The sequence below is a fragment of the Pseudorasbora parva genome, chromosome 10 (genome assembly GCF_024679245.1).
Source record: "Pseudorasbora parva isolate DD20220531a chromosome 10, ASM2467924v1, whole genome shotgun sequence".
NCBI classification, from domain to species: Eukaryota; Metazoa; Chordata; class Actinopteri; order Cypriniformes; family Gobionidae; genus Pseudorasbora; species Pseudorasbora parva.
The window spans coordinates 37,784,590-37,803,585 of NC_090181.1; the positions used below are offsets into that span (position 1 = coordinate 37,784,590).

The window sequence follows — 18,996 nt, forward strand, 5'->3', positions numbered from 1 at the left end:
AGAAAGTTGTGTGATGGGTAGGTTTAGGGGTAGGAGCAGTGTATGAGGACAGAATATATGGTTGTTACAGCATAAAAACCATTACATCTATGCTGAGTCCCCAAAAAGATAGTGAACCAGACGTGTGTGTGTGTGTGTGTGTGTGTGTGTGTGTGTGTGTGTGTGTGTGTGTGTGCGCCTATGTGTATTACGGGGACATTTCACCTGAATACACGCCACATTATGAGGACATTTTGAATTATGAGGACAGGGCCGATGTCCTCATAATTCTAACAGTGTAGAAGTGTTTCTATACATAGGGGGAGCTAAAATCCAGAATTTCAGCTAAAGTCCTTATAATTCACATAGACCTGATTTTGTGTATCAGCTGTGTATCGAGCAGCGCCCCTGGACGTGGGTCTGCGGTACTGCACCCCTCATAAATATTCACTCTCGTGTAAGGAATCGGAGCTTCTGATTGGCTGACCGCCTGAAGTCCTCATAATGTCGGAATTTCTCAGATCCAGTGTGTACATCTAATTTCCTTATACAAGTGGATTTATGTAATTTACTCATTATTTAAGCATTATTGTCTACAATTGACGAACTGTCAAATATATTTTTTAACGTAGAGTGATCCCTCGATGAAATGTAATCCTTAAATATATTATAATATCATATAATCGGTTAATTTCCTGTTTGGACCGGATTGAAACCACCTGAGAAAACTTCTGTGATTTGGACCTGTTTGAAGCAACTATTAAAAGAAAGGTAAGTTAATCTGCTGTTTAATCGCTTGTGGCTCATTTTGGCTTGTTTGTGTGTGTTTTATAAGCTATTATCTGCTCGTTTTACAGTCAGAAAGCACCTAGCACCTGATGCTAACAGGGCTAGCATAGAGTCATTCTGATCCCAGAGAATCAGAGATGCTTGTCATATTTAACTTGTTTTAGATTCCAATATAATTGTAAATAACTTATTTTGAGCACATACATCAGTCTAGCCATCGTAACAATGCGTTGTCATGACTACAATCTGTGAAGGGGATAAAGTATCCTGACATGCTACTGTAAATAGTACTGTAGTTTAATGTTAGCTCGGTTTAAAGTTACTATTATTATCATTTTTAAGAAACTAGGAAATCAATATATGCTTTTATTCCTCCTGAATGTAATAAAATATACTCTGTACCAATAGAACTGTAAGTATTAATGTTTATAATGAAAACAATCTTGCTGAATAATGTTAAATTAAATGCAATGGTCATAATTATAGATGTTTTTCTTTATGACAGCAGACACATCAGATAATGCGCTGGAGGAGGCTGTACAGTTTTCCCTTCAGAAGAGAGAATGGTCTGATAGAGCTAAGTTTAAGTGAAAATATTTTGTTTAATAAAGCTGTGCCAGATACATATGTTGTTTACAGTGATGTTTTTCTTCTGTTGTTCAGTTGTACTGAGTTTGAGAAGGCAGATTTCCTGCTGGAATACAGACGAGACTCATAAGCAAAGAAGAATGAGAGCGGAGGCAAAGAACATATCTTTATGACGCTCTGAAAGTGTTCATCTTTGAGCTTCATTATGATGGAAAACTCCTCTGGTAAGTGTTTGATGTGTATGTAAGTTTGTAATTATGGCCCTGTTTACAATAGGGATGCACCGATATGAACATTTTGCCCGATAATGATAATAATTTATATCAGAAAGCCGATAACCAATATATTGACCTATACCTAAATACAAATTTTTATATACTTTGAGCACCTGATTACAAAAACTAAAGGCTCACCATAAAAAAAAAAGCCATATCCCAAGCACTTTAACAGAAATCAAACATATGGAGTACAGTTTGTACTAGTGTAAGATTCCTTAACTTTTAAAATTAGTTTTACACTCCTATGGCCAATTCTGGATAATAAAACAAATTGTACAATAAGATTTGATTTTATTATCATCAGTTAACATGATCCACCAATGAATGAATAATGCTTCTACAGGATTTATGAACCTTAGTTCATGTTAATCTCAACATTTTCATTCAACATAACTACCATTAACAAAGGTTATTGCTTTATATTAGTTCATGTTAGTTAATGCATTAACAAATGAGACCTCATTGTAAAGTGTTACCAAAAACACCCACTGCCTAACAAAAAAAAAAAAAAAAAACTAAATAATGCAAACAAGTCATTGGCCAGCATGACTTAGGCTATAAAGAATCAAAATGCATGTGCCATGGATAAGTCTCCACGTTGCTACCAGGTTATTTACTCAACAGAACACATCCTGTATACGATAATGCAGATATTTGAACAAAATCAACATGGTATTGCAACTTATATTTGCACAAAATCACACACAGATGATCTAAGTTATGTAGTCAGAATAGCGCTCTTCCTATGAAACACAACAACTAAACCCGAAGACTTTACAACTTATTACATTAGTGTATACTATTATAATGTAATATGACAACCCCAATCATATGTTATTAATGTTGTGCATTGCTACAGAGCGTGCGCTAAAGATTAAGATGACCACTCGTACAATGATGTGCTGCGGGTTATTAACTCAATGAAACACGCTATATTGCTTATATCTGCAAAAAATTACGCAAATGCTCAAGTGAAGCTTTGACTAAGTTACATGCTAATCTGTGTAACTCCTGTTGTAGAATTGCCCTTCTGCAACAACGCACTGAAACACAACAGCTAATCCCAAAGAATTAACAGCATTTTATTACAAGAGTGTTCTCAGTGTAATGTTATGTATAGGACAGTCCCAGTAGTTATTAATGTTGTGCATCACTGTTTGAGCAGTACGTGCTGAAGCTAAAGATGATCAACGGTACTATAAAGCGCTTTACTCCAACGTTAATTAACTCAACCAAACGCATCCTATAGAGCTCTGGAGGTCACGTGACCCATTCTGTTTTTTGGCAGGGAAGAACAGCCGGCGCCAGCTCGAGTTTCAAGGCAGATCACTGCGCACTTTAATTCCAAAAGACATACGCTGCGTCCCAATTCGCCTACTTATACTACGTCCTAAAAGTAAACTCTTTTTGTGAACAAAAGTATATACTTTTGAGTGTGTAGCAGAAGAGTATGCAAGTTTTGGGACATACTACTTTATTATCTTTAACGGACTCTGTTGCTTAGTTATGTGCATCATATCACAGTTTAAACTGCTGTCAATCATCTTCACAGTTCAAATCCTCCACATTAATTTCCTGCCGTATCGGAGAGAAATGTAAATACTGATAATTGATCACTCAAACCCCTTTATATAAACCTCTCTACTAGGGATGCTCATTTCGGTTAATTTTCCCGACCGACAAGCGATGCTTATTAATCGATTATTAACAGTTAACTGATACGATTATAATATTGACTTAGCATTACATAAAAATACAACCGACGAGTATCTGTGACCCGTTAAAAATACTTTTTTCACGTTTTTATTTTATTGTGCAAACAGCAGAACATACAGTACAGCTCAACAATAGAACCTAGATTCACACTAGAGCAGAGCCCGACTTTTTTACGCCCCTAGGGCCGGACTTCGGGATAATTTTCACGTCATACCTAAATGTGGGCCGGGCTTCGGACCTTTTTAGGCTTCTCATTTGTTTTATATTTATTTGATTAATTAAAAGGAACAATGAGATGTGCTGCACTGGTGGAAACATCATGAGACCATGATAGCTTACTCGACTGTCAAGACATGCTCGCTCAGGGTTAAAGAGTCCAGCGCCAGCAGCAGCGCGCGTTTCTTCAGCAGCTGGTAGAGTTAGGGCCTTTTTACAAATGATTTCTTCATTCATTTTCTCTGACCAGGTATCTTAAACCACGTGTAAATTTTACTCCTGGCAAATGGTTAAATAATAAACGTGTGTGAGAGCGTGTTATGGGCTATAGGTTGTAGTCAGATAGATATGATGGAGCTGCAACACGCATCGCCGCAAATGAGTAAAGCAAGCCAACGCAAATGGTCGTAGTCTAAGTCTTAGATGCTCAAAAACACAATCATCTTCAATAAAAATTAATAAATGATCTTACCAGTGCTTCGCTCTTTCATGTTGCGGTCTTTGAGCTGCTGAATAAAATGCATCTTGAATCTTTTGCTTTCGTTGCTGTGAACTCCGTTAAATATAGGCTATACCGCGGGAATTTAAGATCTGATTTATATTCATTTTGCAGAGGTGTAAGGTATAATACAAACTGCATGTTCTTTTATTTTTTTATTTGTTTAGATTGTTAAGCTCGTTTCGTTTGTGAGTGCCGTTGCGAGCAGCATCAGCCTGCCTCAGCTCGTCAAAAATGCCTTTTTAATGTGGAGGTAATATTATAGTAGGCTAAATTAACTAACATTGTGATACTTGAAGTGTTTTAAATCTATGGATTTTATTATAGGCAAGACAAGTCAATAGTTGATTTGAGAGGCTAAATTGATTAAACATGCGGTTTACTCACTGTTGGCCACTGGCCACTTGGTCGTCACTTAAAAAAATGTAAACTTTAATTTAACAAACAAAAAATTGCTCTAAACATTTTTCTAAATTAACTTAACAATGAAACGAAACAAAATATAACTACTTTGACATTAAAAACAAAACTGAACTATTTTAATGGCTGCAACAATGTAAGCTAATGTAAGCCCCCCCTTACATTACATTTTTAAAAAAGTGATTCCAATCATATCAAGCAATTCAAAACCATCATGATGAATACTGCGCATCTGAAGTGTCTCAGCTGAAGGAAAATTACATGATCTATCAGCTTATATATATCGGCATAATTTTCATATCGGATTGATAACGTTAACATTAATAATGTCCATTTATTGGATGATAACGATATGGTGGCTATAAATTGTGCATCCCTAATTTACACCTGGTATTAAGATGCGTTTTGGTCGATCGGATCTCGAGTAGATGAGGGACACACATTCCCGTTTACACTTGGTGTTTTAGTCAGTCTCTTTTATTCATTTTCAACCACTTCTGTCCTGATTTCTTCAAAGGGAGGGTGTATGGGTGAGTAAATGTATGGGCTTTTTCGGGTCTTTTGTTCTAATGGACAAAAATTATCTCACGCAATTTACACATTAACGTGACCGGAGACCAGCCGAACACTGTGAATGTGTCAGAAATCAAGAAATGGTGAGAGAGAACATTGTGCTCTACGTTTTTTCTCTTGGGTAACTTGGGTAATTAGCTGACTGTCTTGCACACGTCCTGTAATGTTTACGCTAGGGATGAACTGATACCACTTTTCCAGAACGAACTTCCAACTTACCAATAGTACCAATAACTTGTATTTTCATTGCATTTTTCATTTTTAAAAATAATGAATAGAGAAACCAAAAGAATATGAATCAAATTGAGTTGGCTTAGCAAATAGATATCCTTCAGTTATTTGCATGCCTAATTATGCCTGTTAAACTGTATTATAGGAGCTACAGTTACTTCCACTGTTCATGCTATTGCTGTATCACAGGCCCGGCTCCAGCTTTGAGATGCAGGGTGGGCCCATTGAAATTCCTGGTGGGCCAGACTTTATTTTAGACATTATTTTTCCCCATAACAACTTAATTTTATGACAAAAGAGGCAGGACTTGAAAGTAACTCCCTATATTTGCATATATATATATAGTACAGGCCAAAAGTTTGGACACATTACTATTTGTAATGTTTTTGAAAGAAGTTTCTTCTGCTCATCAACCCTGCATTTATTTGATCAAAAATACAGAAAAAAATTAATATTGTGATATATTATTACAATTTAAAATATTTGTTTTTCAATTTATTCTACTTTAAATGATGATTTATTTCTGTGATCAGAGCTGAATGTTCAGGATCATTCCTCCAGTCTTCAGTGATCACGATCCGTCAGAAATCATTCTCAGATGAGGATTCATTATGAGTGTTGGAAACAGTTCTGCTCACTAATATATTTAATAACCTGTGATATGTTTTTATAATACTTTGATGAATAAAAAGTAAAAAAAATAAAAATAAAAAAAAGAAGCAAATGTTTTAAAAATAGAAATCTTTTGTAACAACAGTATACACTACTGGTCAGTAATTTTTTTATTTCTTTTTTTAAATAAATCAATAATTTTGTTCAGCAAGGATGTGTTAAATTGATAAAAAGTGATAGTAAAGGAGATTTATATTATTTGAAAATATGTTTTTATTTTGAATAAATGCAGTTCTTTTGAACCTTTTATTCATCAAATATATTAGTGAGCAGAACTGTGTCCAACACTCATAATAAATCAGAATATGAGAATGATTTCTGAAGGATCATGATCACTGAAGACTGGAGGAACGATGCTGAAAAATCAGCTTTGATCACAGAAATAAATGATCATTTAAAGTAGAATACATTGAAAAACAAATATTTTAAATTGTAATAATATATCACAATATTAATTTTTGTTCTGTATTTTTGATCAAATAAATGCAGGCTTGATGAGCAGAAGAAACTTCTTTCAAAAACATTACACATAGTAACGTGTCCAAACTTTTGGCCTGTTTTGTATATTTTTAAATAACCTTCAACTACAACATTATAGAGTAATACAAAATACACAAAAATTAAAATAAACTTAGAGGTTCCTAGGACAATTAATAGGAAACATGCCTAGTTGGGCTGTCGAAATTATTTGTTTTTTTTGATGCATCGCGATGCAGACAAGGACGATTCGGTATCAGTTCAGTAATAGACCATAACCTATTATAATGTACTGACGCTTTTCTGCCATCATTTGTCGTGTATGTGCATTGTCGCGGTAGCATACAAAGGCAGAGGGAGGCGAGACACGAGTGTGAGTAGTTAAAAATGCTCCAACTATTTTAAAAGCAGACATCTGGGCACATTTCGGATTTTTTGAACAACCTGGTGGTAAGCACGACCTGGAGAACACACGTGCTGTGTGAAAATTATGTCACGCACAAATAAAATGTGCATGGGGTAATACCACTAACTTGAGAAACCACGTCAGCCATTTTCATCGTGAGCTGTTAACGCCTGTCAGTGACAAGGTGGACCCAGCTCAGCCAAAAATCTAATTATATCAACGTTCGAGTTCTTAAAGGGCATGTTTACACCTGGTCATTTCATGCATTTTTACAGATTAGATATATCTGATTTATCAAAACGATTTATTTACATTTGGTCACAAAACGTTTTATGTTTTTACGTTTTGTTTCATGTTTGATACATTAAAGAAGTGCCTAGCCTAGTCAAAGACTCAAGAGAAGATCCAAACCCTAAAATAACTGATCAATAAAGTCAGAGGTGAACAGTATTTTTAAATGTATTAACTGTCATATCTGTGTCTTCTTATGTCAAATAAAAATTTTACATCTTATATTAAAATGTAATGTAACCTTCAACCTTTTTTTATTTGCATATACAATGTATTTTTAATCCAAATGTGTCCTGGTGAGTGGGTTAGCAGTCAAGTGCATGAAACAGAAGTCTGTGTAATTATGGGCCATCATTTTCAGCGATGTCTGTGAAAAACGTCAGCTCAATCCACTCTGCGTGTTTCACTCATCAGCTTGTGCACAGCAGCTATAGTATGGATATTTAATTTTGTTTAATATTCTGTTAATTAGATGCATTTATTTCATCTTTCTCTGGTATTTTGGGCTGATACCGATACTGGTATCGAAGCATCTCTAGTTTCCACATTAGGTCATTCAGCGGAGAGCAGGCGGTCTTTTGTGACTGTTTGAACACATTCAACCACACAGACATTACACTACGAAAGCAATCTGGTCGAATGAGTTTTCCAACTTCTGGAAGTGGTTGAAAGTTGACAAGCTCAAAATGTTTTAAACCCCATTTACACCTGTGTTGAGCATCATCCACTTTTGATCTGATCGTCCAAAACACATCTTAATACCAAACGCTATTAAACTATTAAATGACTGGTGATCACAAAGAATATATTTGATGATATTAGATTTTCATCACTAATATTGTCTTTTTTTGTGTCTAACAGGAATAAGAATTCTTAATTGAAAGTTGAATTGTCATTTATTTAGTGTTGATCAGCCCGAGATGACAGTTCCCTTTGGATGACTTGTAATCTCTGAACATATGAATCCAAACAACTGGATGAAGACGATCCGTGTGGATAGAAAAACTTCACGTTTGCCTATTTGCTGTAAGGAGCATCTGTCCTGGTGAAGATATCACACAATTACGGCGATTCTGAGTGGCCAAGGAAATGCACGGTACTGTAAACTTTACATAACCTATTTAGCATTTGTAAGATTATTTTAAAGATTCATATTATCCAAGGTAATGTTCCTGACTTTAAATGCATCACAGTATGTCAGGTGTGTGTGGCTTACACGTTTTGTGAGGACCTTATCATAAGAAGATGTTCCTGATGTCTGACTTGACTGAAGAACCTCAGTGTTGTGTGTGTGTGTGTGTGTGTGTGTGGCTTACACCTGGGTTGTGAGGACACATGATTTATAAGGACATTCTCATAAGATGATGTTCCTGATGTTTGACCTGACTGAAGAACCTCAGTGTTGTGTGTGTGTGGCTTACACCTGGGTTATGAGGACACATGATTTATAAGGACATTATCATAAGATGATGTTCCTGATGTTTGACCTGACTGAAGAACCTTAGTGTTGTGTCTGTGTGTGTGGCTTACACCTGGGTTATGAGGACACATGATTTATAAGGACATTATCATAAGATGATGTTCCTGATGTTTGACTTGACTGAAGAACCTCAGTGTTGTGTGTGTGTGTGTGTGGCTTACACCTGGGTTATGAGGACACATGATTTATGAGGACATTATCATAAGATGATGTTCCTGATGTTTGGCCTGACTGAAGAACCTCAGTGTTGTGTGTGTATGTGTGTGTGTGTGACTTACACCTGGGTTATGAGGACACATGATTTATAAGGACATTCTCATAAGATGATGTTCCTGATGTTTGGCCTGACTGAAGAACCCCAGTGTTGTGTGTGTGTGTGGCTTACACCTGGGTTATGAGGACACATGATTTATGAGGACATTCTCATAAGATGATGTTCCTGATGTTTGACTTGACTGAAGAACCTCAGTGTTGTGTGTGTATGTGTGTGTGTGGCTTACACCTGGGTTATGAGGACACATGATTTATGAGGACATTATCATAAGATGATGTTCCTGATGTTTGACTTGACTGAAGAACCTCAGTGTTGTGTGTGTGTATGTGTGTGTGTGGCTAACACCTGGGTTATGAGGACACATGATTTGTGAGGACATTCTCATAAGATGATGTTCCTGATGTTTGACTTGACTGAAGAACCTCAGTGTTGTGTGTGTGTGTGGCTTACACCTGGGTTATGAGGACACATGATTTGTGAGGACATTCTCATAAGATGATGTTCCTGATGTTTGACTTGACTGAAGAACCTCAGTGTTGTGTGTGTGTGTGGCTTACACCTGGGTTATGAGGACACATGATTTATAAGGACATTATCATAAGATGATGTTCCTGATGTTTGGCCTGACTGAAGAACCTCAGTGTTGTGTGTGTGTGTGGCTTACACCTGGGTTATGAGGACACATGATTTATGAGGACATTATCATAAGATGATGTTCCTGATGTTTGACTTGACTGAAGAACCTCAGTGTTGTGTGTGTATGTGTGGCTTACACCTGGGTTATGAGGACACATGATTTATGAGGACATTATCATAAGATGATGTTCCTGATGTTTGACTTGACTGAAGAACCTCAGTGTTGTGTGTGTGTGTGTGTGTGGCTTACACCTGGGTTATGAGGACACATGATTTATGAGGACATTATCATAAGATGATGTTCCTGATGTTTGGCCTGACTGAAGAACCTCAGTGTTGTGTGTGTATGTGTGTGTGTGTGACTTACACCTGGGTTATGAGGACACATGATTTATAAGGACATTCTCATAAGATGATGTTCCTGATGTTTGGCCTGACTGAAGAACCTCAGTGTTGTGTGTGTGTGTGGCTTACACCTGGGTTATGAGGACACATGATTTATGAGGACATTCTCATAAGATGATGTTCCTGATGTTTGACTTGACTGAAGAACCTCAGTGTTGTGTGTGTATGTGTGTGTGTGGCTTACACCTGGGTTATGAGGACACATGATTTATGAGGACATTATCATAAGATGATGTTCCTGATGTTTGACTTGACTGAAGAACCTCAGTGTTGTGTGTGTATGTGTGTGTGTGGCTAACACCTGGGTTATGAGGACACATGATTTGTGAGGACATTCTCATAAGATGATGTTCCTGATGTTTGACTTGACTGAAGAACCTCAGTGTTGTGTGTGTGTGTGGCTTACACCTGGGTTATGAGGACACATGATTTGTGAGGACATTCTCATAAGATGATGTTCCTGATGTTTGACTTGACTGAAGAACCTCAGTGTTGTGTGTGTGTGTGGCTTACACCTGGGTTATGAGGACACATGATTTATAAGGACATTATCATAAGATGATGTTCCTGATGTTTGGCCTGACTGAAGAACCTCAGTGTTGTGTGTGTGTGTGGCTTACACCTGGGTTATGAGGACACATGATTTATGAGGACATTATCATAAGATGATGTTCCTGATGTTTGACTTGACTGAAGAACCTCAGTGTTGTGTGTGTATGTGTGGCTTACACCTGGGTTATGAGGACACATGATTTATGAGGACATTATCATAAGATGATGTTCCTGATGTTTGACTTGACTGAAGAACCTCAGTGTTGTGTGTGTGTGTGGCTTACACCTGGGTCATGATGACACATGATTTATGAGGACATTATCATAAGATGATGTTCCTGATGTTTGACTTGACTGAAGAACCTCAGTGTTGTGTGTGTGTGTTACTGTGACCTGATACGCTGAAAACACCAGATCAGAAGCTGTTTGCATGAGCAAAGTGTGCGCTTCTCTTTTACATAAATATGCAGAAACAGAATACTTATTTCATTTCAGCAATGTAAAAAATTTAATTTTTGGTTCATTATCAGTTTCATAATAAACCAAACATATTATTTTTTTTTAACATTTTTCAGCATTCTCAGTTTCTTTGAAGTTGTGTTTTACTCAATTGCTTTGGCAAAGCATCTGTCAGTCAAACTAAAATCTGGTAAAATCGGGGCAGATTAGAATGTGGCGGGCCGCCGGACTATAGGTTAACGATAACTTTTACTACCTACTTCTGTTATGATCAGGGTTAGGATTAGCCAGACTAGAGGTAAACTATAACTTTTACTACCTACTTTGGTTATGATCAGGGTTAGGGTTAGCCAGACTAGAGGTTAACTATAACTTTTACTACCTACTTCTGTTATGATCAGGGTAAGGGTTAGCCAGACTAGAGGTTAACTATAACTTTTACTACCTACTTTGGTTATGATCAGGGTTAGGGTTAGCCAGACTAGAGGTTAACTATAACTTTTACTACCTACTTCTGTTATGATCAGGGTAAGGGTTAGCCAGACTAGAGGTAAACTATAACTTTTACTACCTACTTCTGTTATGATCAGGGTAAGGGTTAGCCAGACTAGAGGTAAACTATAACTTTTACTACCTACTTTGGTTATGATCAGGGTTAGGGTTAGCCAGACTAGAGGTCTACTATAACTTTTACTACCTACTTCTGTCATGATCAGGGTCAGGGTTAGCCAGACTAGAGGTAAACTATAACTTTTACTACCTACTTCTGTTATGATCAGGGTTAGGGTTAGACAGACTATAGGTCTACTATAACTTTTACTCCCTACTTCTGTTATGATCAGGGTTAGGGTTAGCCAGACTAGAGGTCTACTATAACTTTTACTACCTACTTCTGTTATGATCAGGATTAGGGTTAGCCAGACTAGAGGTTAACAATAACTTTTACTACCTACTTCTGTCATGATCAGGGTTAGGGTTAGCCAGACTATAGGTTAACAATAACTTTTACTACCTACTTCTGTTATGATCAGGGTAAGGGTTAGCCAGACTAGAGGTAAACTATAACTTTTACTACCTACTTCTGTTATGATCAGGGTAAGGGTTAGCCAGACTAGAGGTAAACTATAACTTTTACTACCTACTTTGGTTATGATCAGGGTTAGGGTTAGCCAGACTAGAGGTCTACTATAACTTTTACTACCTACTTCTGTCATGATCAGGGTCAGGGTTAGCCAGACTAGAGGTAAACTATAACTTTTACTACCTACTTCTGTTATGATCAGGGTTAGGGTTAGACAGACTAGAGGTTAACTATAACTTTTACTACCTACTTCTGTCATGATCAGGGTTAGGGTTAGCCAGACTAGAGGTCTACTATAACTTTTACTACCTACTTCTGTTATGATCAGGATTAGGATTAGACAGACTAGAGGTAAACTATAACTTTTACTACCTACTTCTGTTATGATCAGGGTTAGGGTTAGCCAGACTAGAGGTCTACTATAACTTTTACTACCTACTTCTGTCATGATCAGGGTCAGGGTTAGCCAGACTAGAGGTCTACTATAACTTTTACTACCTACTTCTGTTATGATCAGGGTAAGGGTTAGCCAGACTAGAGGTAAACTATAACTTTTACTACCTACTTTGGTTATGATCAGGGTCAGGGTTAGCCAGACTAGAGGTTAACTATAACTTTTACTACCTACTTCTGTTATGATCAGGATTAGGATTAGACAGACTAGAGGTAAACTATAACTTTTACTACCTACTTCTGTTATGATCAGGGTTAGGGTTAGACAGACTAGAGGTTAACTATAACTTTTACTACCTACTTCTGTTATGATCAGGGTTAGGGTTAGACAGACTATAGGTCTACTATAACTTTTACTACCTACTTCTGTTATGATCAGGGTTAGGGTTAGCCAGACTAGAGGTCTACTATAACTTTTACTACCTACTTCTGTTATGATCAGGATTAGGGTTAGCCAGACTAGAGGTTAACAATAACTTTTACTTCCTACTTCTGTCATGATCAGGGTTAGGGTTAGCCAGACTATAGGTTAACAATAACTTTTACTACCTACTTCTGTCATGATCAGGGTTAGGGTTAGCCAGACTATAGGTCTACTATAACTTTTACTACCTACTTCTGTTTAGGGCTGTACTAGAATAATCGAATATTCGTTCGGTGAGGTGGCATTCGATTTTCAGTTTTGAGATTCGAAAATTCGGGGGTTTTTTTTCAACACGTGACTTCCGTCGCGGACTCATTCTCACTCATGCTTGAAATAATAATAATAAATTAAAAAAAACACCACAACATGCTTTCAATAAAAGCATCGCGCATTTTAAAGATTTAAATTAACAAAAAGTCAGAATAAGACAAAATAAATCCCTTATATAGAATAAAACTAATTGTAATATATATTACATTTTGTGTCATTTTAAAAACAATTCATTTATTCTTATTCAACTGTTTATAAGCATGCTACCGTGTTCTTTATTTATTACAGTTCATTGAAATCACTGTGTGTTACTAATTTAATTTCTGTTTTGGGATTCATTTGTTTTAAAGAAAGGTTCGTTATTAATACCTTATTAAAGTTCTTGCTCTCAACAGACTTTGTGTTTTGTATCACTTGTGCACTGTCCGTTTTCGGAGCATAAACCTGCCCCGTGTAATGCGTACCGGAAACTGTTCTATTTAAAAGATTATTAAATGTTTATTAATATTTAAAGAATGTGTGCCACCTGATCATATTGCACCAAATGCAACACTGCACTCCACTGGGTCTGCCGCAACACATTTACGATGCCGAAGAGTGAAACGTGAAGTCATGAAAGATGATACAAATGCAAACCGACACTATTATTATATATTTAGCCCCACCCACCGAAGCTTCGAATATTCGATATTGATTGCCACCTAAGCTTCGAAGCTCAAAAAATGGCATTCGAAACAGCCCTACTTCTGTTATGATCAGGGTTAGGGTTAGCCAGACTAGAGGTTAACTATAACTTCTACTACCTACTTCTGTTAAGATCAGGGTCAGGGTTAGCCAGACTAGAGGTTAACTATAACTTCTACTACCTACTTCTGTTAAGATCAGGGTCAGGGTTAGCCAGACTAGAGGTTAACTATAACTTTTACTACCTACTTCTGTTAAGATCAGGGTCAGGGTTAGCCAGACTAGAGGTTAACTATAACTTTTACTACCTACTTCTGTTATGATCAGGGTCAGGGTTAGCCAGACTAGAGGTTAACTATAACTTTTACTACCTACTTCTGTTATGATCAGGGTTAGGGTTAGCCAGACTAGAGGTTAACTATAACTTCTACTACCTACGTCTGTTATGATCAGGGTAAGGGTTAGCCAGACTAGAGGTTAACTATAACTTCTACTACCTACTTCTGTTAAGATCAGGGTCAGGGTTAGCCAGACTAGAGGTTAACTATAACTTTTACTACCTACTTCTGTTATGATCAGGGTCAGGGTTAGCCAGACTAGAGGTTAACTATAACTTTTACTACCTACTTCTGTTATGATCAGGGTTAGGGTTAGCCAGACTAGAGGTTAACTATAACTTTTACTACCTACTTCTGTTATGATCAGGGTTAGGGTTAGCCAGACTAGAGGTTAACTATAACTATTACTACCTACTTCTGTTATGATCAGGGTCAGGGTTAGCCAGACTAGAGGTTAACTATAACTTTTTACTACATATAATTAGGGTTAGGGTTAGCTTTTAACCAGGTATAACTTATCTACTGTATTGTTTGTATTCTCTTTCTATTATGTTTGTCTTCATGTGTATTGGACAGCACTTTGAGTCAACCATGAGTTGTGTTCAAGTATGTTATTCCATATCCCCGTAATTACGTGTCCTCACAACCCAGGTGTAAGCCACACACACACACAACACTGAGGTTCTTCAGTCAACTAAAACATCAGGAACATCATCTTATGATAATGTCCTCATAAATCATGTGTCCTCATAACCCAGGTGTAAGCCACACACACACACTCACACACACACAACACTGAGGTTCTTCAATCAAGTCAAACATCAGGAACATCATCTTATGAGAATGTCCTCATAAATCATGTGTCCTCATAACCCAGGTGTAAGCCACACACACACACTCACACACACACAACACTGAGGTTCTTCAGTCAAGTCAAACATCAGGAACATCATCTTATGAGAATGTCCTCATAAATCATGTGTCCTCATAACCCAGGTGTAAGCCACACACACACACAACACTGAGGTTCTTCAGTCAGGTCAAACATCAGGAACATCATCTTATGATAATGTCCTTATAAATCATGTGTCCTCATAATCCAGGTGTAAGCCACACACACACACACACTCACACAACACTGAGGTTCTTCAGTCAGGCCAAACATCAGGAACATCATCTTATGATAATGTCCTTATAAATCATGTGTCCTCATAACCCAGGTGTAAGCCACACACACACACACACAACACTGAGGTTCTTCAGTCAGGTCAAACATCAGGAACATCATCTTATGATAATGTCCTTATAAATCATGTGTCCTCATAATCCAGGTGTAAGCCACACACACACACACTCACACAACACTGAGGTTCTTCAGTCAGGTCAAACATCAGGAACATCATCTTATGAGAATGTCCTTATAAATCATGTGTCCTCATAACCCAGGTGTAAGCCACACACACACACACACAACACTGAGGTTCTTCAGTCAAGTCAAACATCAGGAACATCATCTTATGATAATGTCCTCATAAATCATGTGTCCTCATAACCCAGGTGTAAGCCACACACACAACACTGAGGTTCTTCAGTCAGGTCAAACATCAGGAACATCATCTTATGAGAATGTCCTTATAAATCATGTGTCCTCATAACCCAGGTGTAAGTCACACACACACACATACACACACAACACTGAAGTTCTTCAGTCAAGTCAAACATCAGGAACATCATCTTATGATAATGTCCTCATAAATCATGTGTCCTCATAACCCAGGTGTAAGCCACACACACACACACACAACACTAAGGTTCTTCAGTCAAGTCAAACATCAGGAACATCATCTTATGATAATGTCCTCATAAATCATGTGTCCTCATAACCCAGGTGTAAGCCACACACACAACACTGAGGTTCTTCAGTCAGGTCAAACATCAGGAACATCATCTTATGAGAATGTCCTTATAAATCATGTGTCCTCATAACCCAGGTGTAAGTCACACACACACACATACACACACAACACTGAAGTTCTTCAGTCAAGTCAAACATCAGGAACATCATCTTATGATAATGTCCTCATAAATCATGTGTCCTCATAACCCAGGTGTAAGCCACACATACACACACAACACTAAGGTTCTTCAGTCAGGTCAAACATCAGGAACATCATCTTATGATAATGTCCTCATAAATCATGTGTCCTCATAACCCAGGTGTAAGCCACACATACACACACACAACACTGAGGTTCTTCAGTCAAGTCAAACATCAGGAACATCATCTTATGAGAATGTCCTCATAAATCACGTGTCCTCACAAAACACATGTCCTCATAACCCAGGTGTAGGCCACACACACACACACACAACAAACACAAGTATTTAACAAACAGCAGCCCATCACTTTTGTCTCCGATTATTAATCAGTTCTAGACTAAAGATGAGGGTGAGGACAGTGGGACGAGTTGGGAGAAAAGGAAGTGGTTTTCACCCCATGGGTTAAAGAATCTGTTTTCCTCTTTTGTAGGGATTCTTGAATCTTCTGAAGGGGCGAGGCAAGAAGAAAACGGCAGATATGGCCTCCAGCGGAGTCTGCAGAACTGAGCACAGTTCACCGGGTAAACTGCAGAGCCTCCGGCTTCAGCAAAACAGCGAGCCTTTGTCAGGAATCAGGGATTATCGCTTACATGAAACTTGCTAAATGTTTGGTAACACTTTATAATAATGTTCAGTTATAAGTCACTTATAAGTTATTAGATAATGATGAACTAATCATTTACAAAACATGACATTCATAAATGACTTAGTAGTATGCTAACATTTTATGACTGTTTTGTTAATTCAGTTATAAGTAATTTATAAGTTATTGGTTAATACATTCATTCATTTTTAGTGGAATGCTATACCATATATTCATATACAAGTGATGTGTATACAATTGTAGTGTACACTTTAGATTAGGGGATGCAGAAAGAGTTGTAAATGAGTTCCACATCACCTGTAGTAGGTGTTGAACACTAGTGTAAGTGCTGACCGGTGAGGGTTCGACCTCTGACACTTCTGCTCATCACCTGATGTGTGTGTCAGAGGACATTAAACCGCTTCACTTTATCCCAGATCCCACACAGAGGACTGCAGAGATTCAGAACACACTGCAGTCCCCTGACTGGAACGGCTCTTCTCAATGATGCTGCTTTAGCATGTGTGTGCAGTTGAACACACACCAGCTGAAAACTTGGATTCATCAATACATTACTGATCATTTACTAATAGTCTGTTCATCATTTGTTCAAGATTAGCCATTGTTTGAGATGACACTAAAACAAGTTTGACATAAATACTCCAATAATGTTTAAGTGTTAATTATAGTACATCATCTAATAACTCAAACATCTACTATTGATCTGTTTTGATAATAAACATCACATTTGTTAATGGTTAGCATATCACTTATTAATCATTAATGAATGTATAGTTATGTTTTGTAAATGATTTAGTTCATCATCTAAACTTATAACTGAACGTTATTCTAAAGTGTTACCCATGTTTGTTTTTTCTTCTGTTGCCGCTGCTGTTTATTCTGTTTTGTTCAAATGTATGGCTATGTCTTAAACTTCTGTTGAAAGCTTTAAAGGGATGTTGAAATTGTCTGCCGAAGTGTTTTTTCTGTGCTATTGAACTCATGGCTACCGTCACCCGTCTGCTCACCCACATTCTTCAAAATATCTTCCTTTGTGTTCAGCAGAAGAAAGAAACTCAAACAGGTTTAGAAAAAAACATGAGGGGGGACCCTTTCATTTATTTTCAGCAATTTTTGTTAATTATGTTTATGAGAGGTTTTAAGTATCTTGTGATTTATGTAATATTGTCAGGGCAACAGCTGTAATGTTGTAAACGAGCACTAATAAACTTCTTGTTCTCTGAAGGTGTGCACTGTCGTATGTCCTCATGTCTGTTTAAAGGTCATGTGATCACACAAATAGCAGTATAGTGTAAAAGACATAGTTGCATATTGAGATATCAGAATATCATAGTTTAGAATGGTTGTGTGTTGGAGTATGACCCACAGGTGTGGATGTGTTTGCAGTCTCAGTACTGTGTTCATTTGTCCTCATAAATCAGGTGTGTCCTTTTAATGCACAATGCCTTCACGTTTGTGTTTGTGTATTGCAATGTCCCATTAATTCATGTTTGTCCCTCTAATACACATTAATGTCATTTATGTGTGTTGTGTATCCACTGTCCTTATAATTTCGTTTTTTTTCATAGGCGGGGCTTAGACACTTAATTATGTGTCCTCATAATTATGTATATTGTCAGGTGGTAATATTATAAGTTGTGTTGTGTGTATACAAATTCTGAAGAGAAATCTGTGTTGTTTGGCTCAAAACAAAATTTTTGATACCCTCCACATCACTGTAGAGCAAGTGAAAAGGGGTGTCCCTGTAATACACCAAAAAACTGGTTTGGGCTGAAGTGTCCTCATAAACCACATAAACCCGTATAGGTGTGTGTGTGTGTGTGTGTGTGTGTGTGTGTGTGTGTGTGTGTGTGTGGAGAGAGAGGGAGGGGGGCTGATTTCTACCTGCAGCTTACTACTGTGTGTGTGTGTGTGTGTGTGTGCGTGTGCGTGTGCGTGTGCGTGTGCGTGTGCGTGTGTGTGAAGAGGTGGGGGGGCTGATTTCTACCTTCAGCTTACTACAGTGTGTCTGTATTGTATAAGTTTTGAAGCAAAATAAACTTGCCTGTGTGTGTGTGTGTGTGTGTGTGTGTGTGTGTGTGTGTGTGTGTGTGTGTGTGTG

The 18,996-nt window shown here is 37.5% G+C and overlaps 1 protein-coding gene and 1 long non-coding RNA gene across 3 annotated transcripts in view; both read left to right on the plus strand.

The window, feature by feature from the left end:
- The window catches only part of LOC137091524 (kelch-like protein 29), a 269,564-nt gene that overhangs the window by 88,088 nt on the left and 162,480 nt on the right, over positions 1 to 18,996 (plus strand). The window lies entirely within an intron of this gene.
- On the plus strand, positions 595 to 18,232 carry LOC137091525 (uncharacterized). Of its 2 annotated transcripts, none has more exons than XR_010908096.1 (5): positions 595 to 750; positions 1,274 to 1,334; positions 1,432 to 1,580; positions 7,997 to 8,231; positions 16,722 to 18,232. It is a non-coding gene; the product is annotated as an uncharacterized lncRNA (long non-coding RNA). The 2 variants fall into 2 exon arrangements; XR_010908097.1 differs by having other exon boundaries at positions 8,040 to 8,231.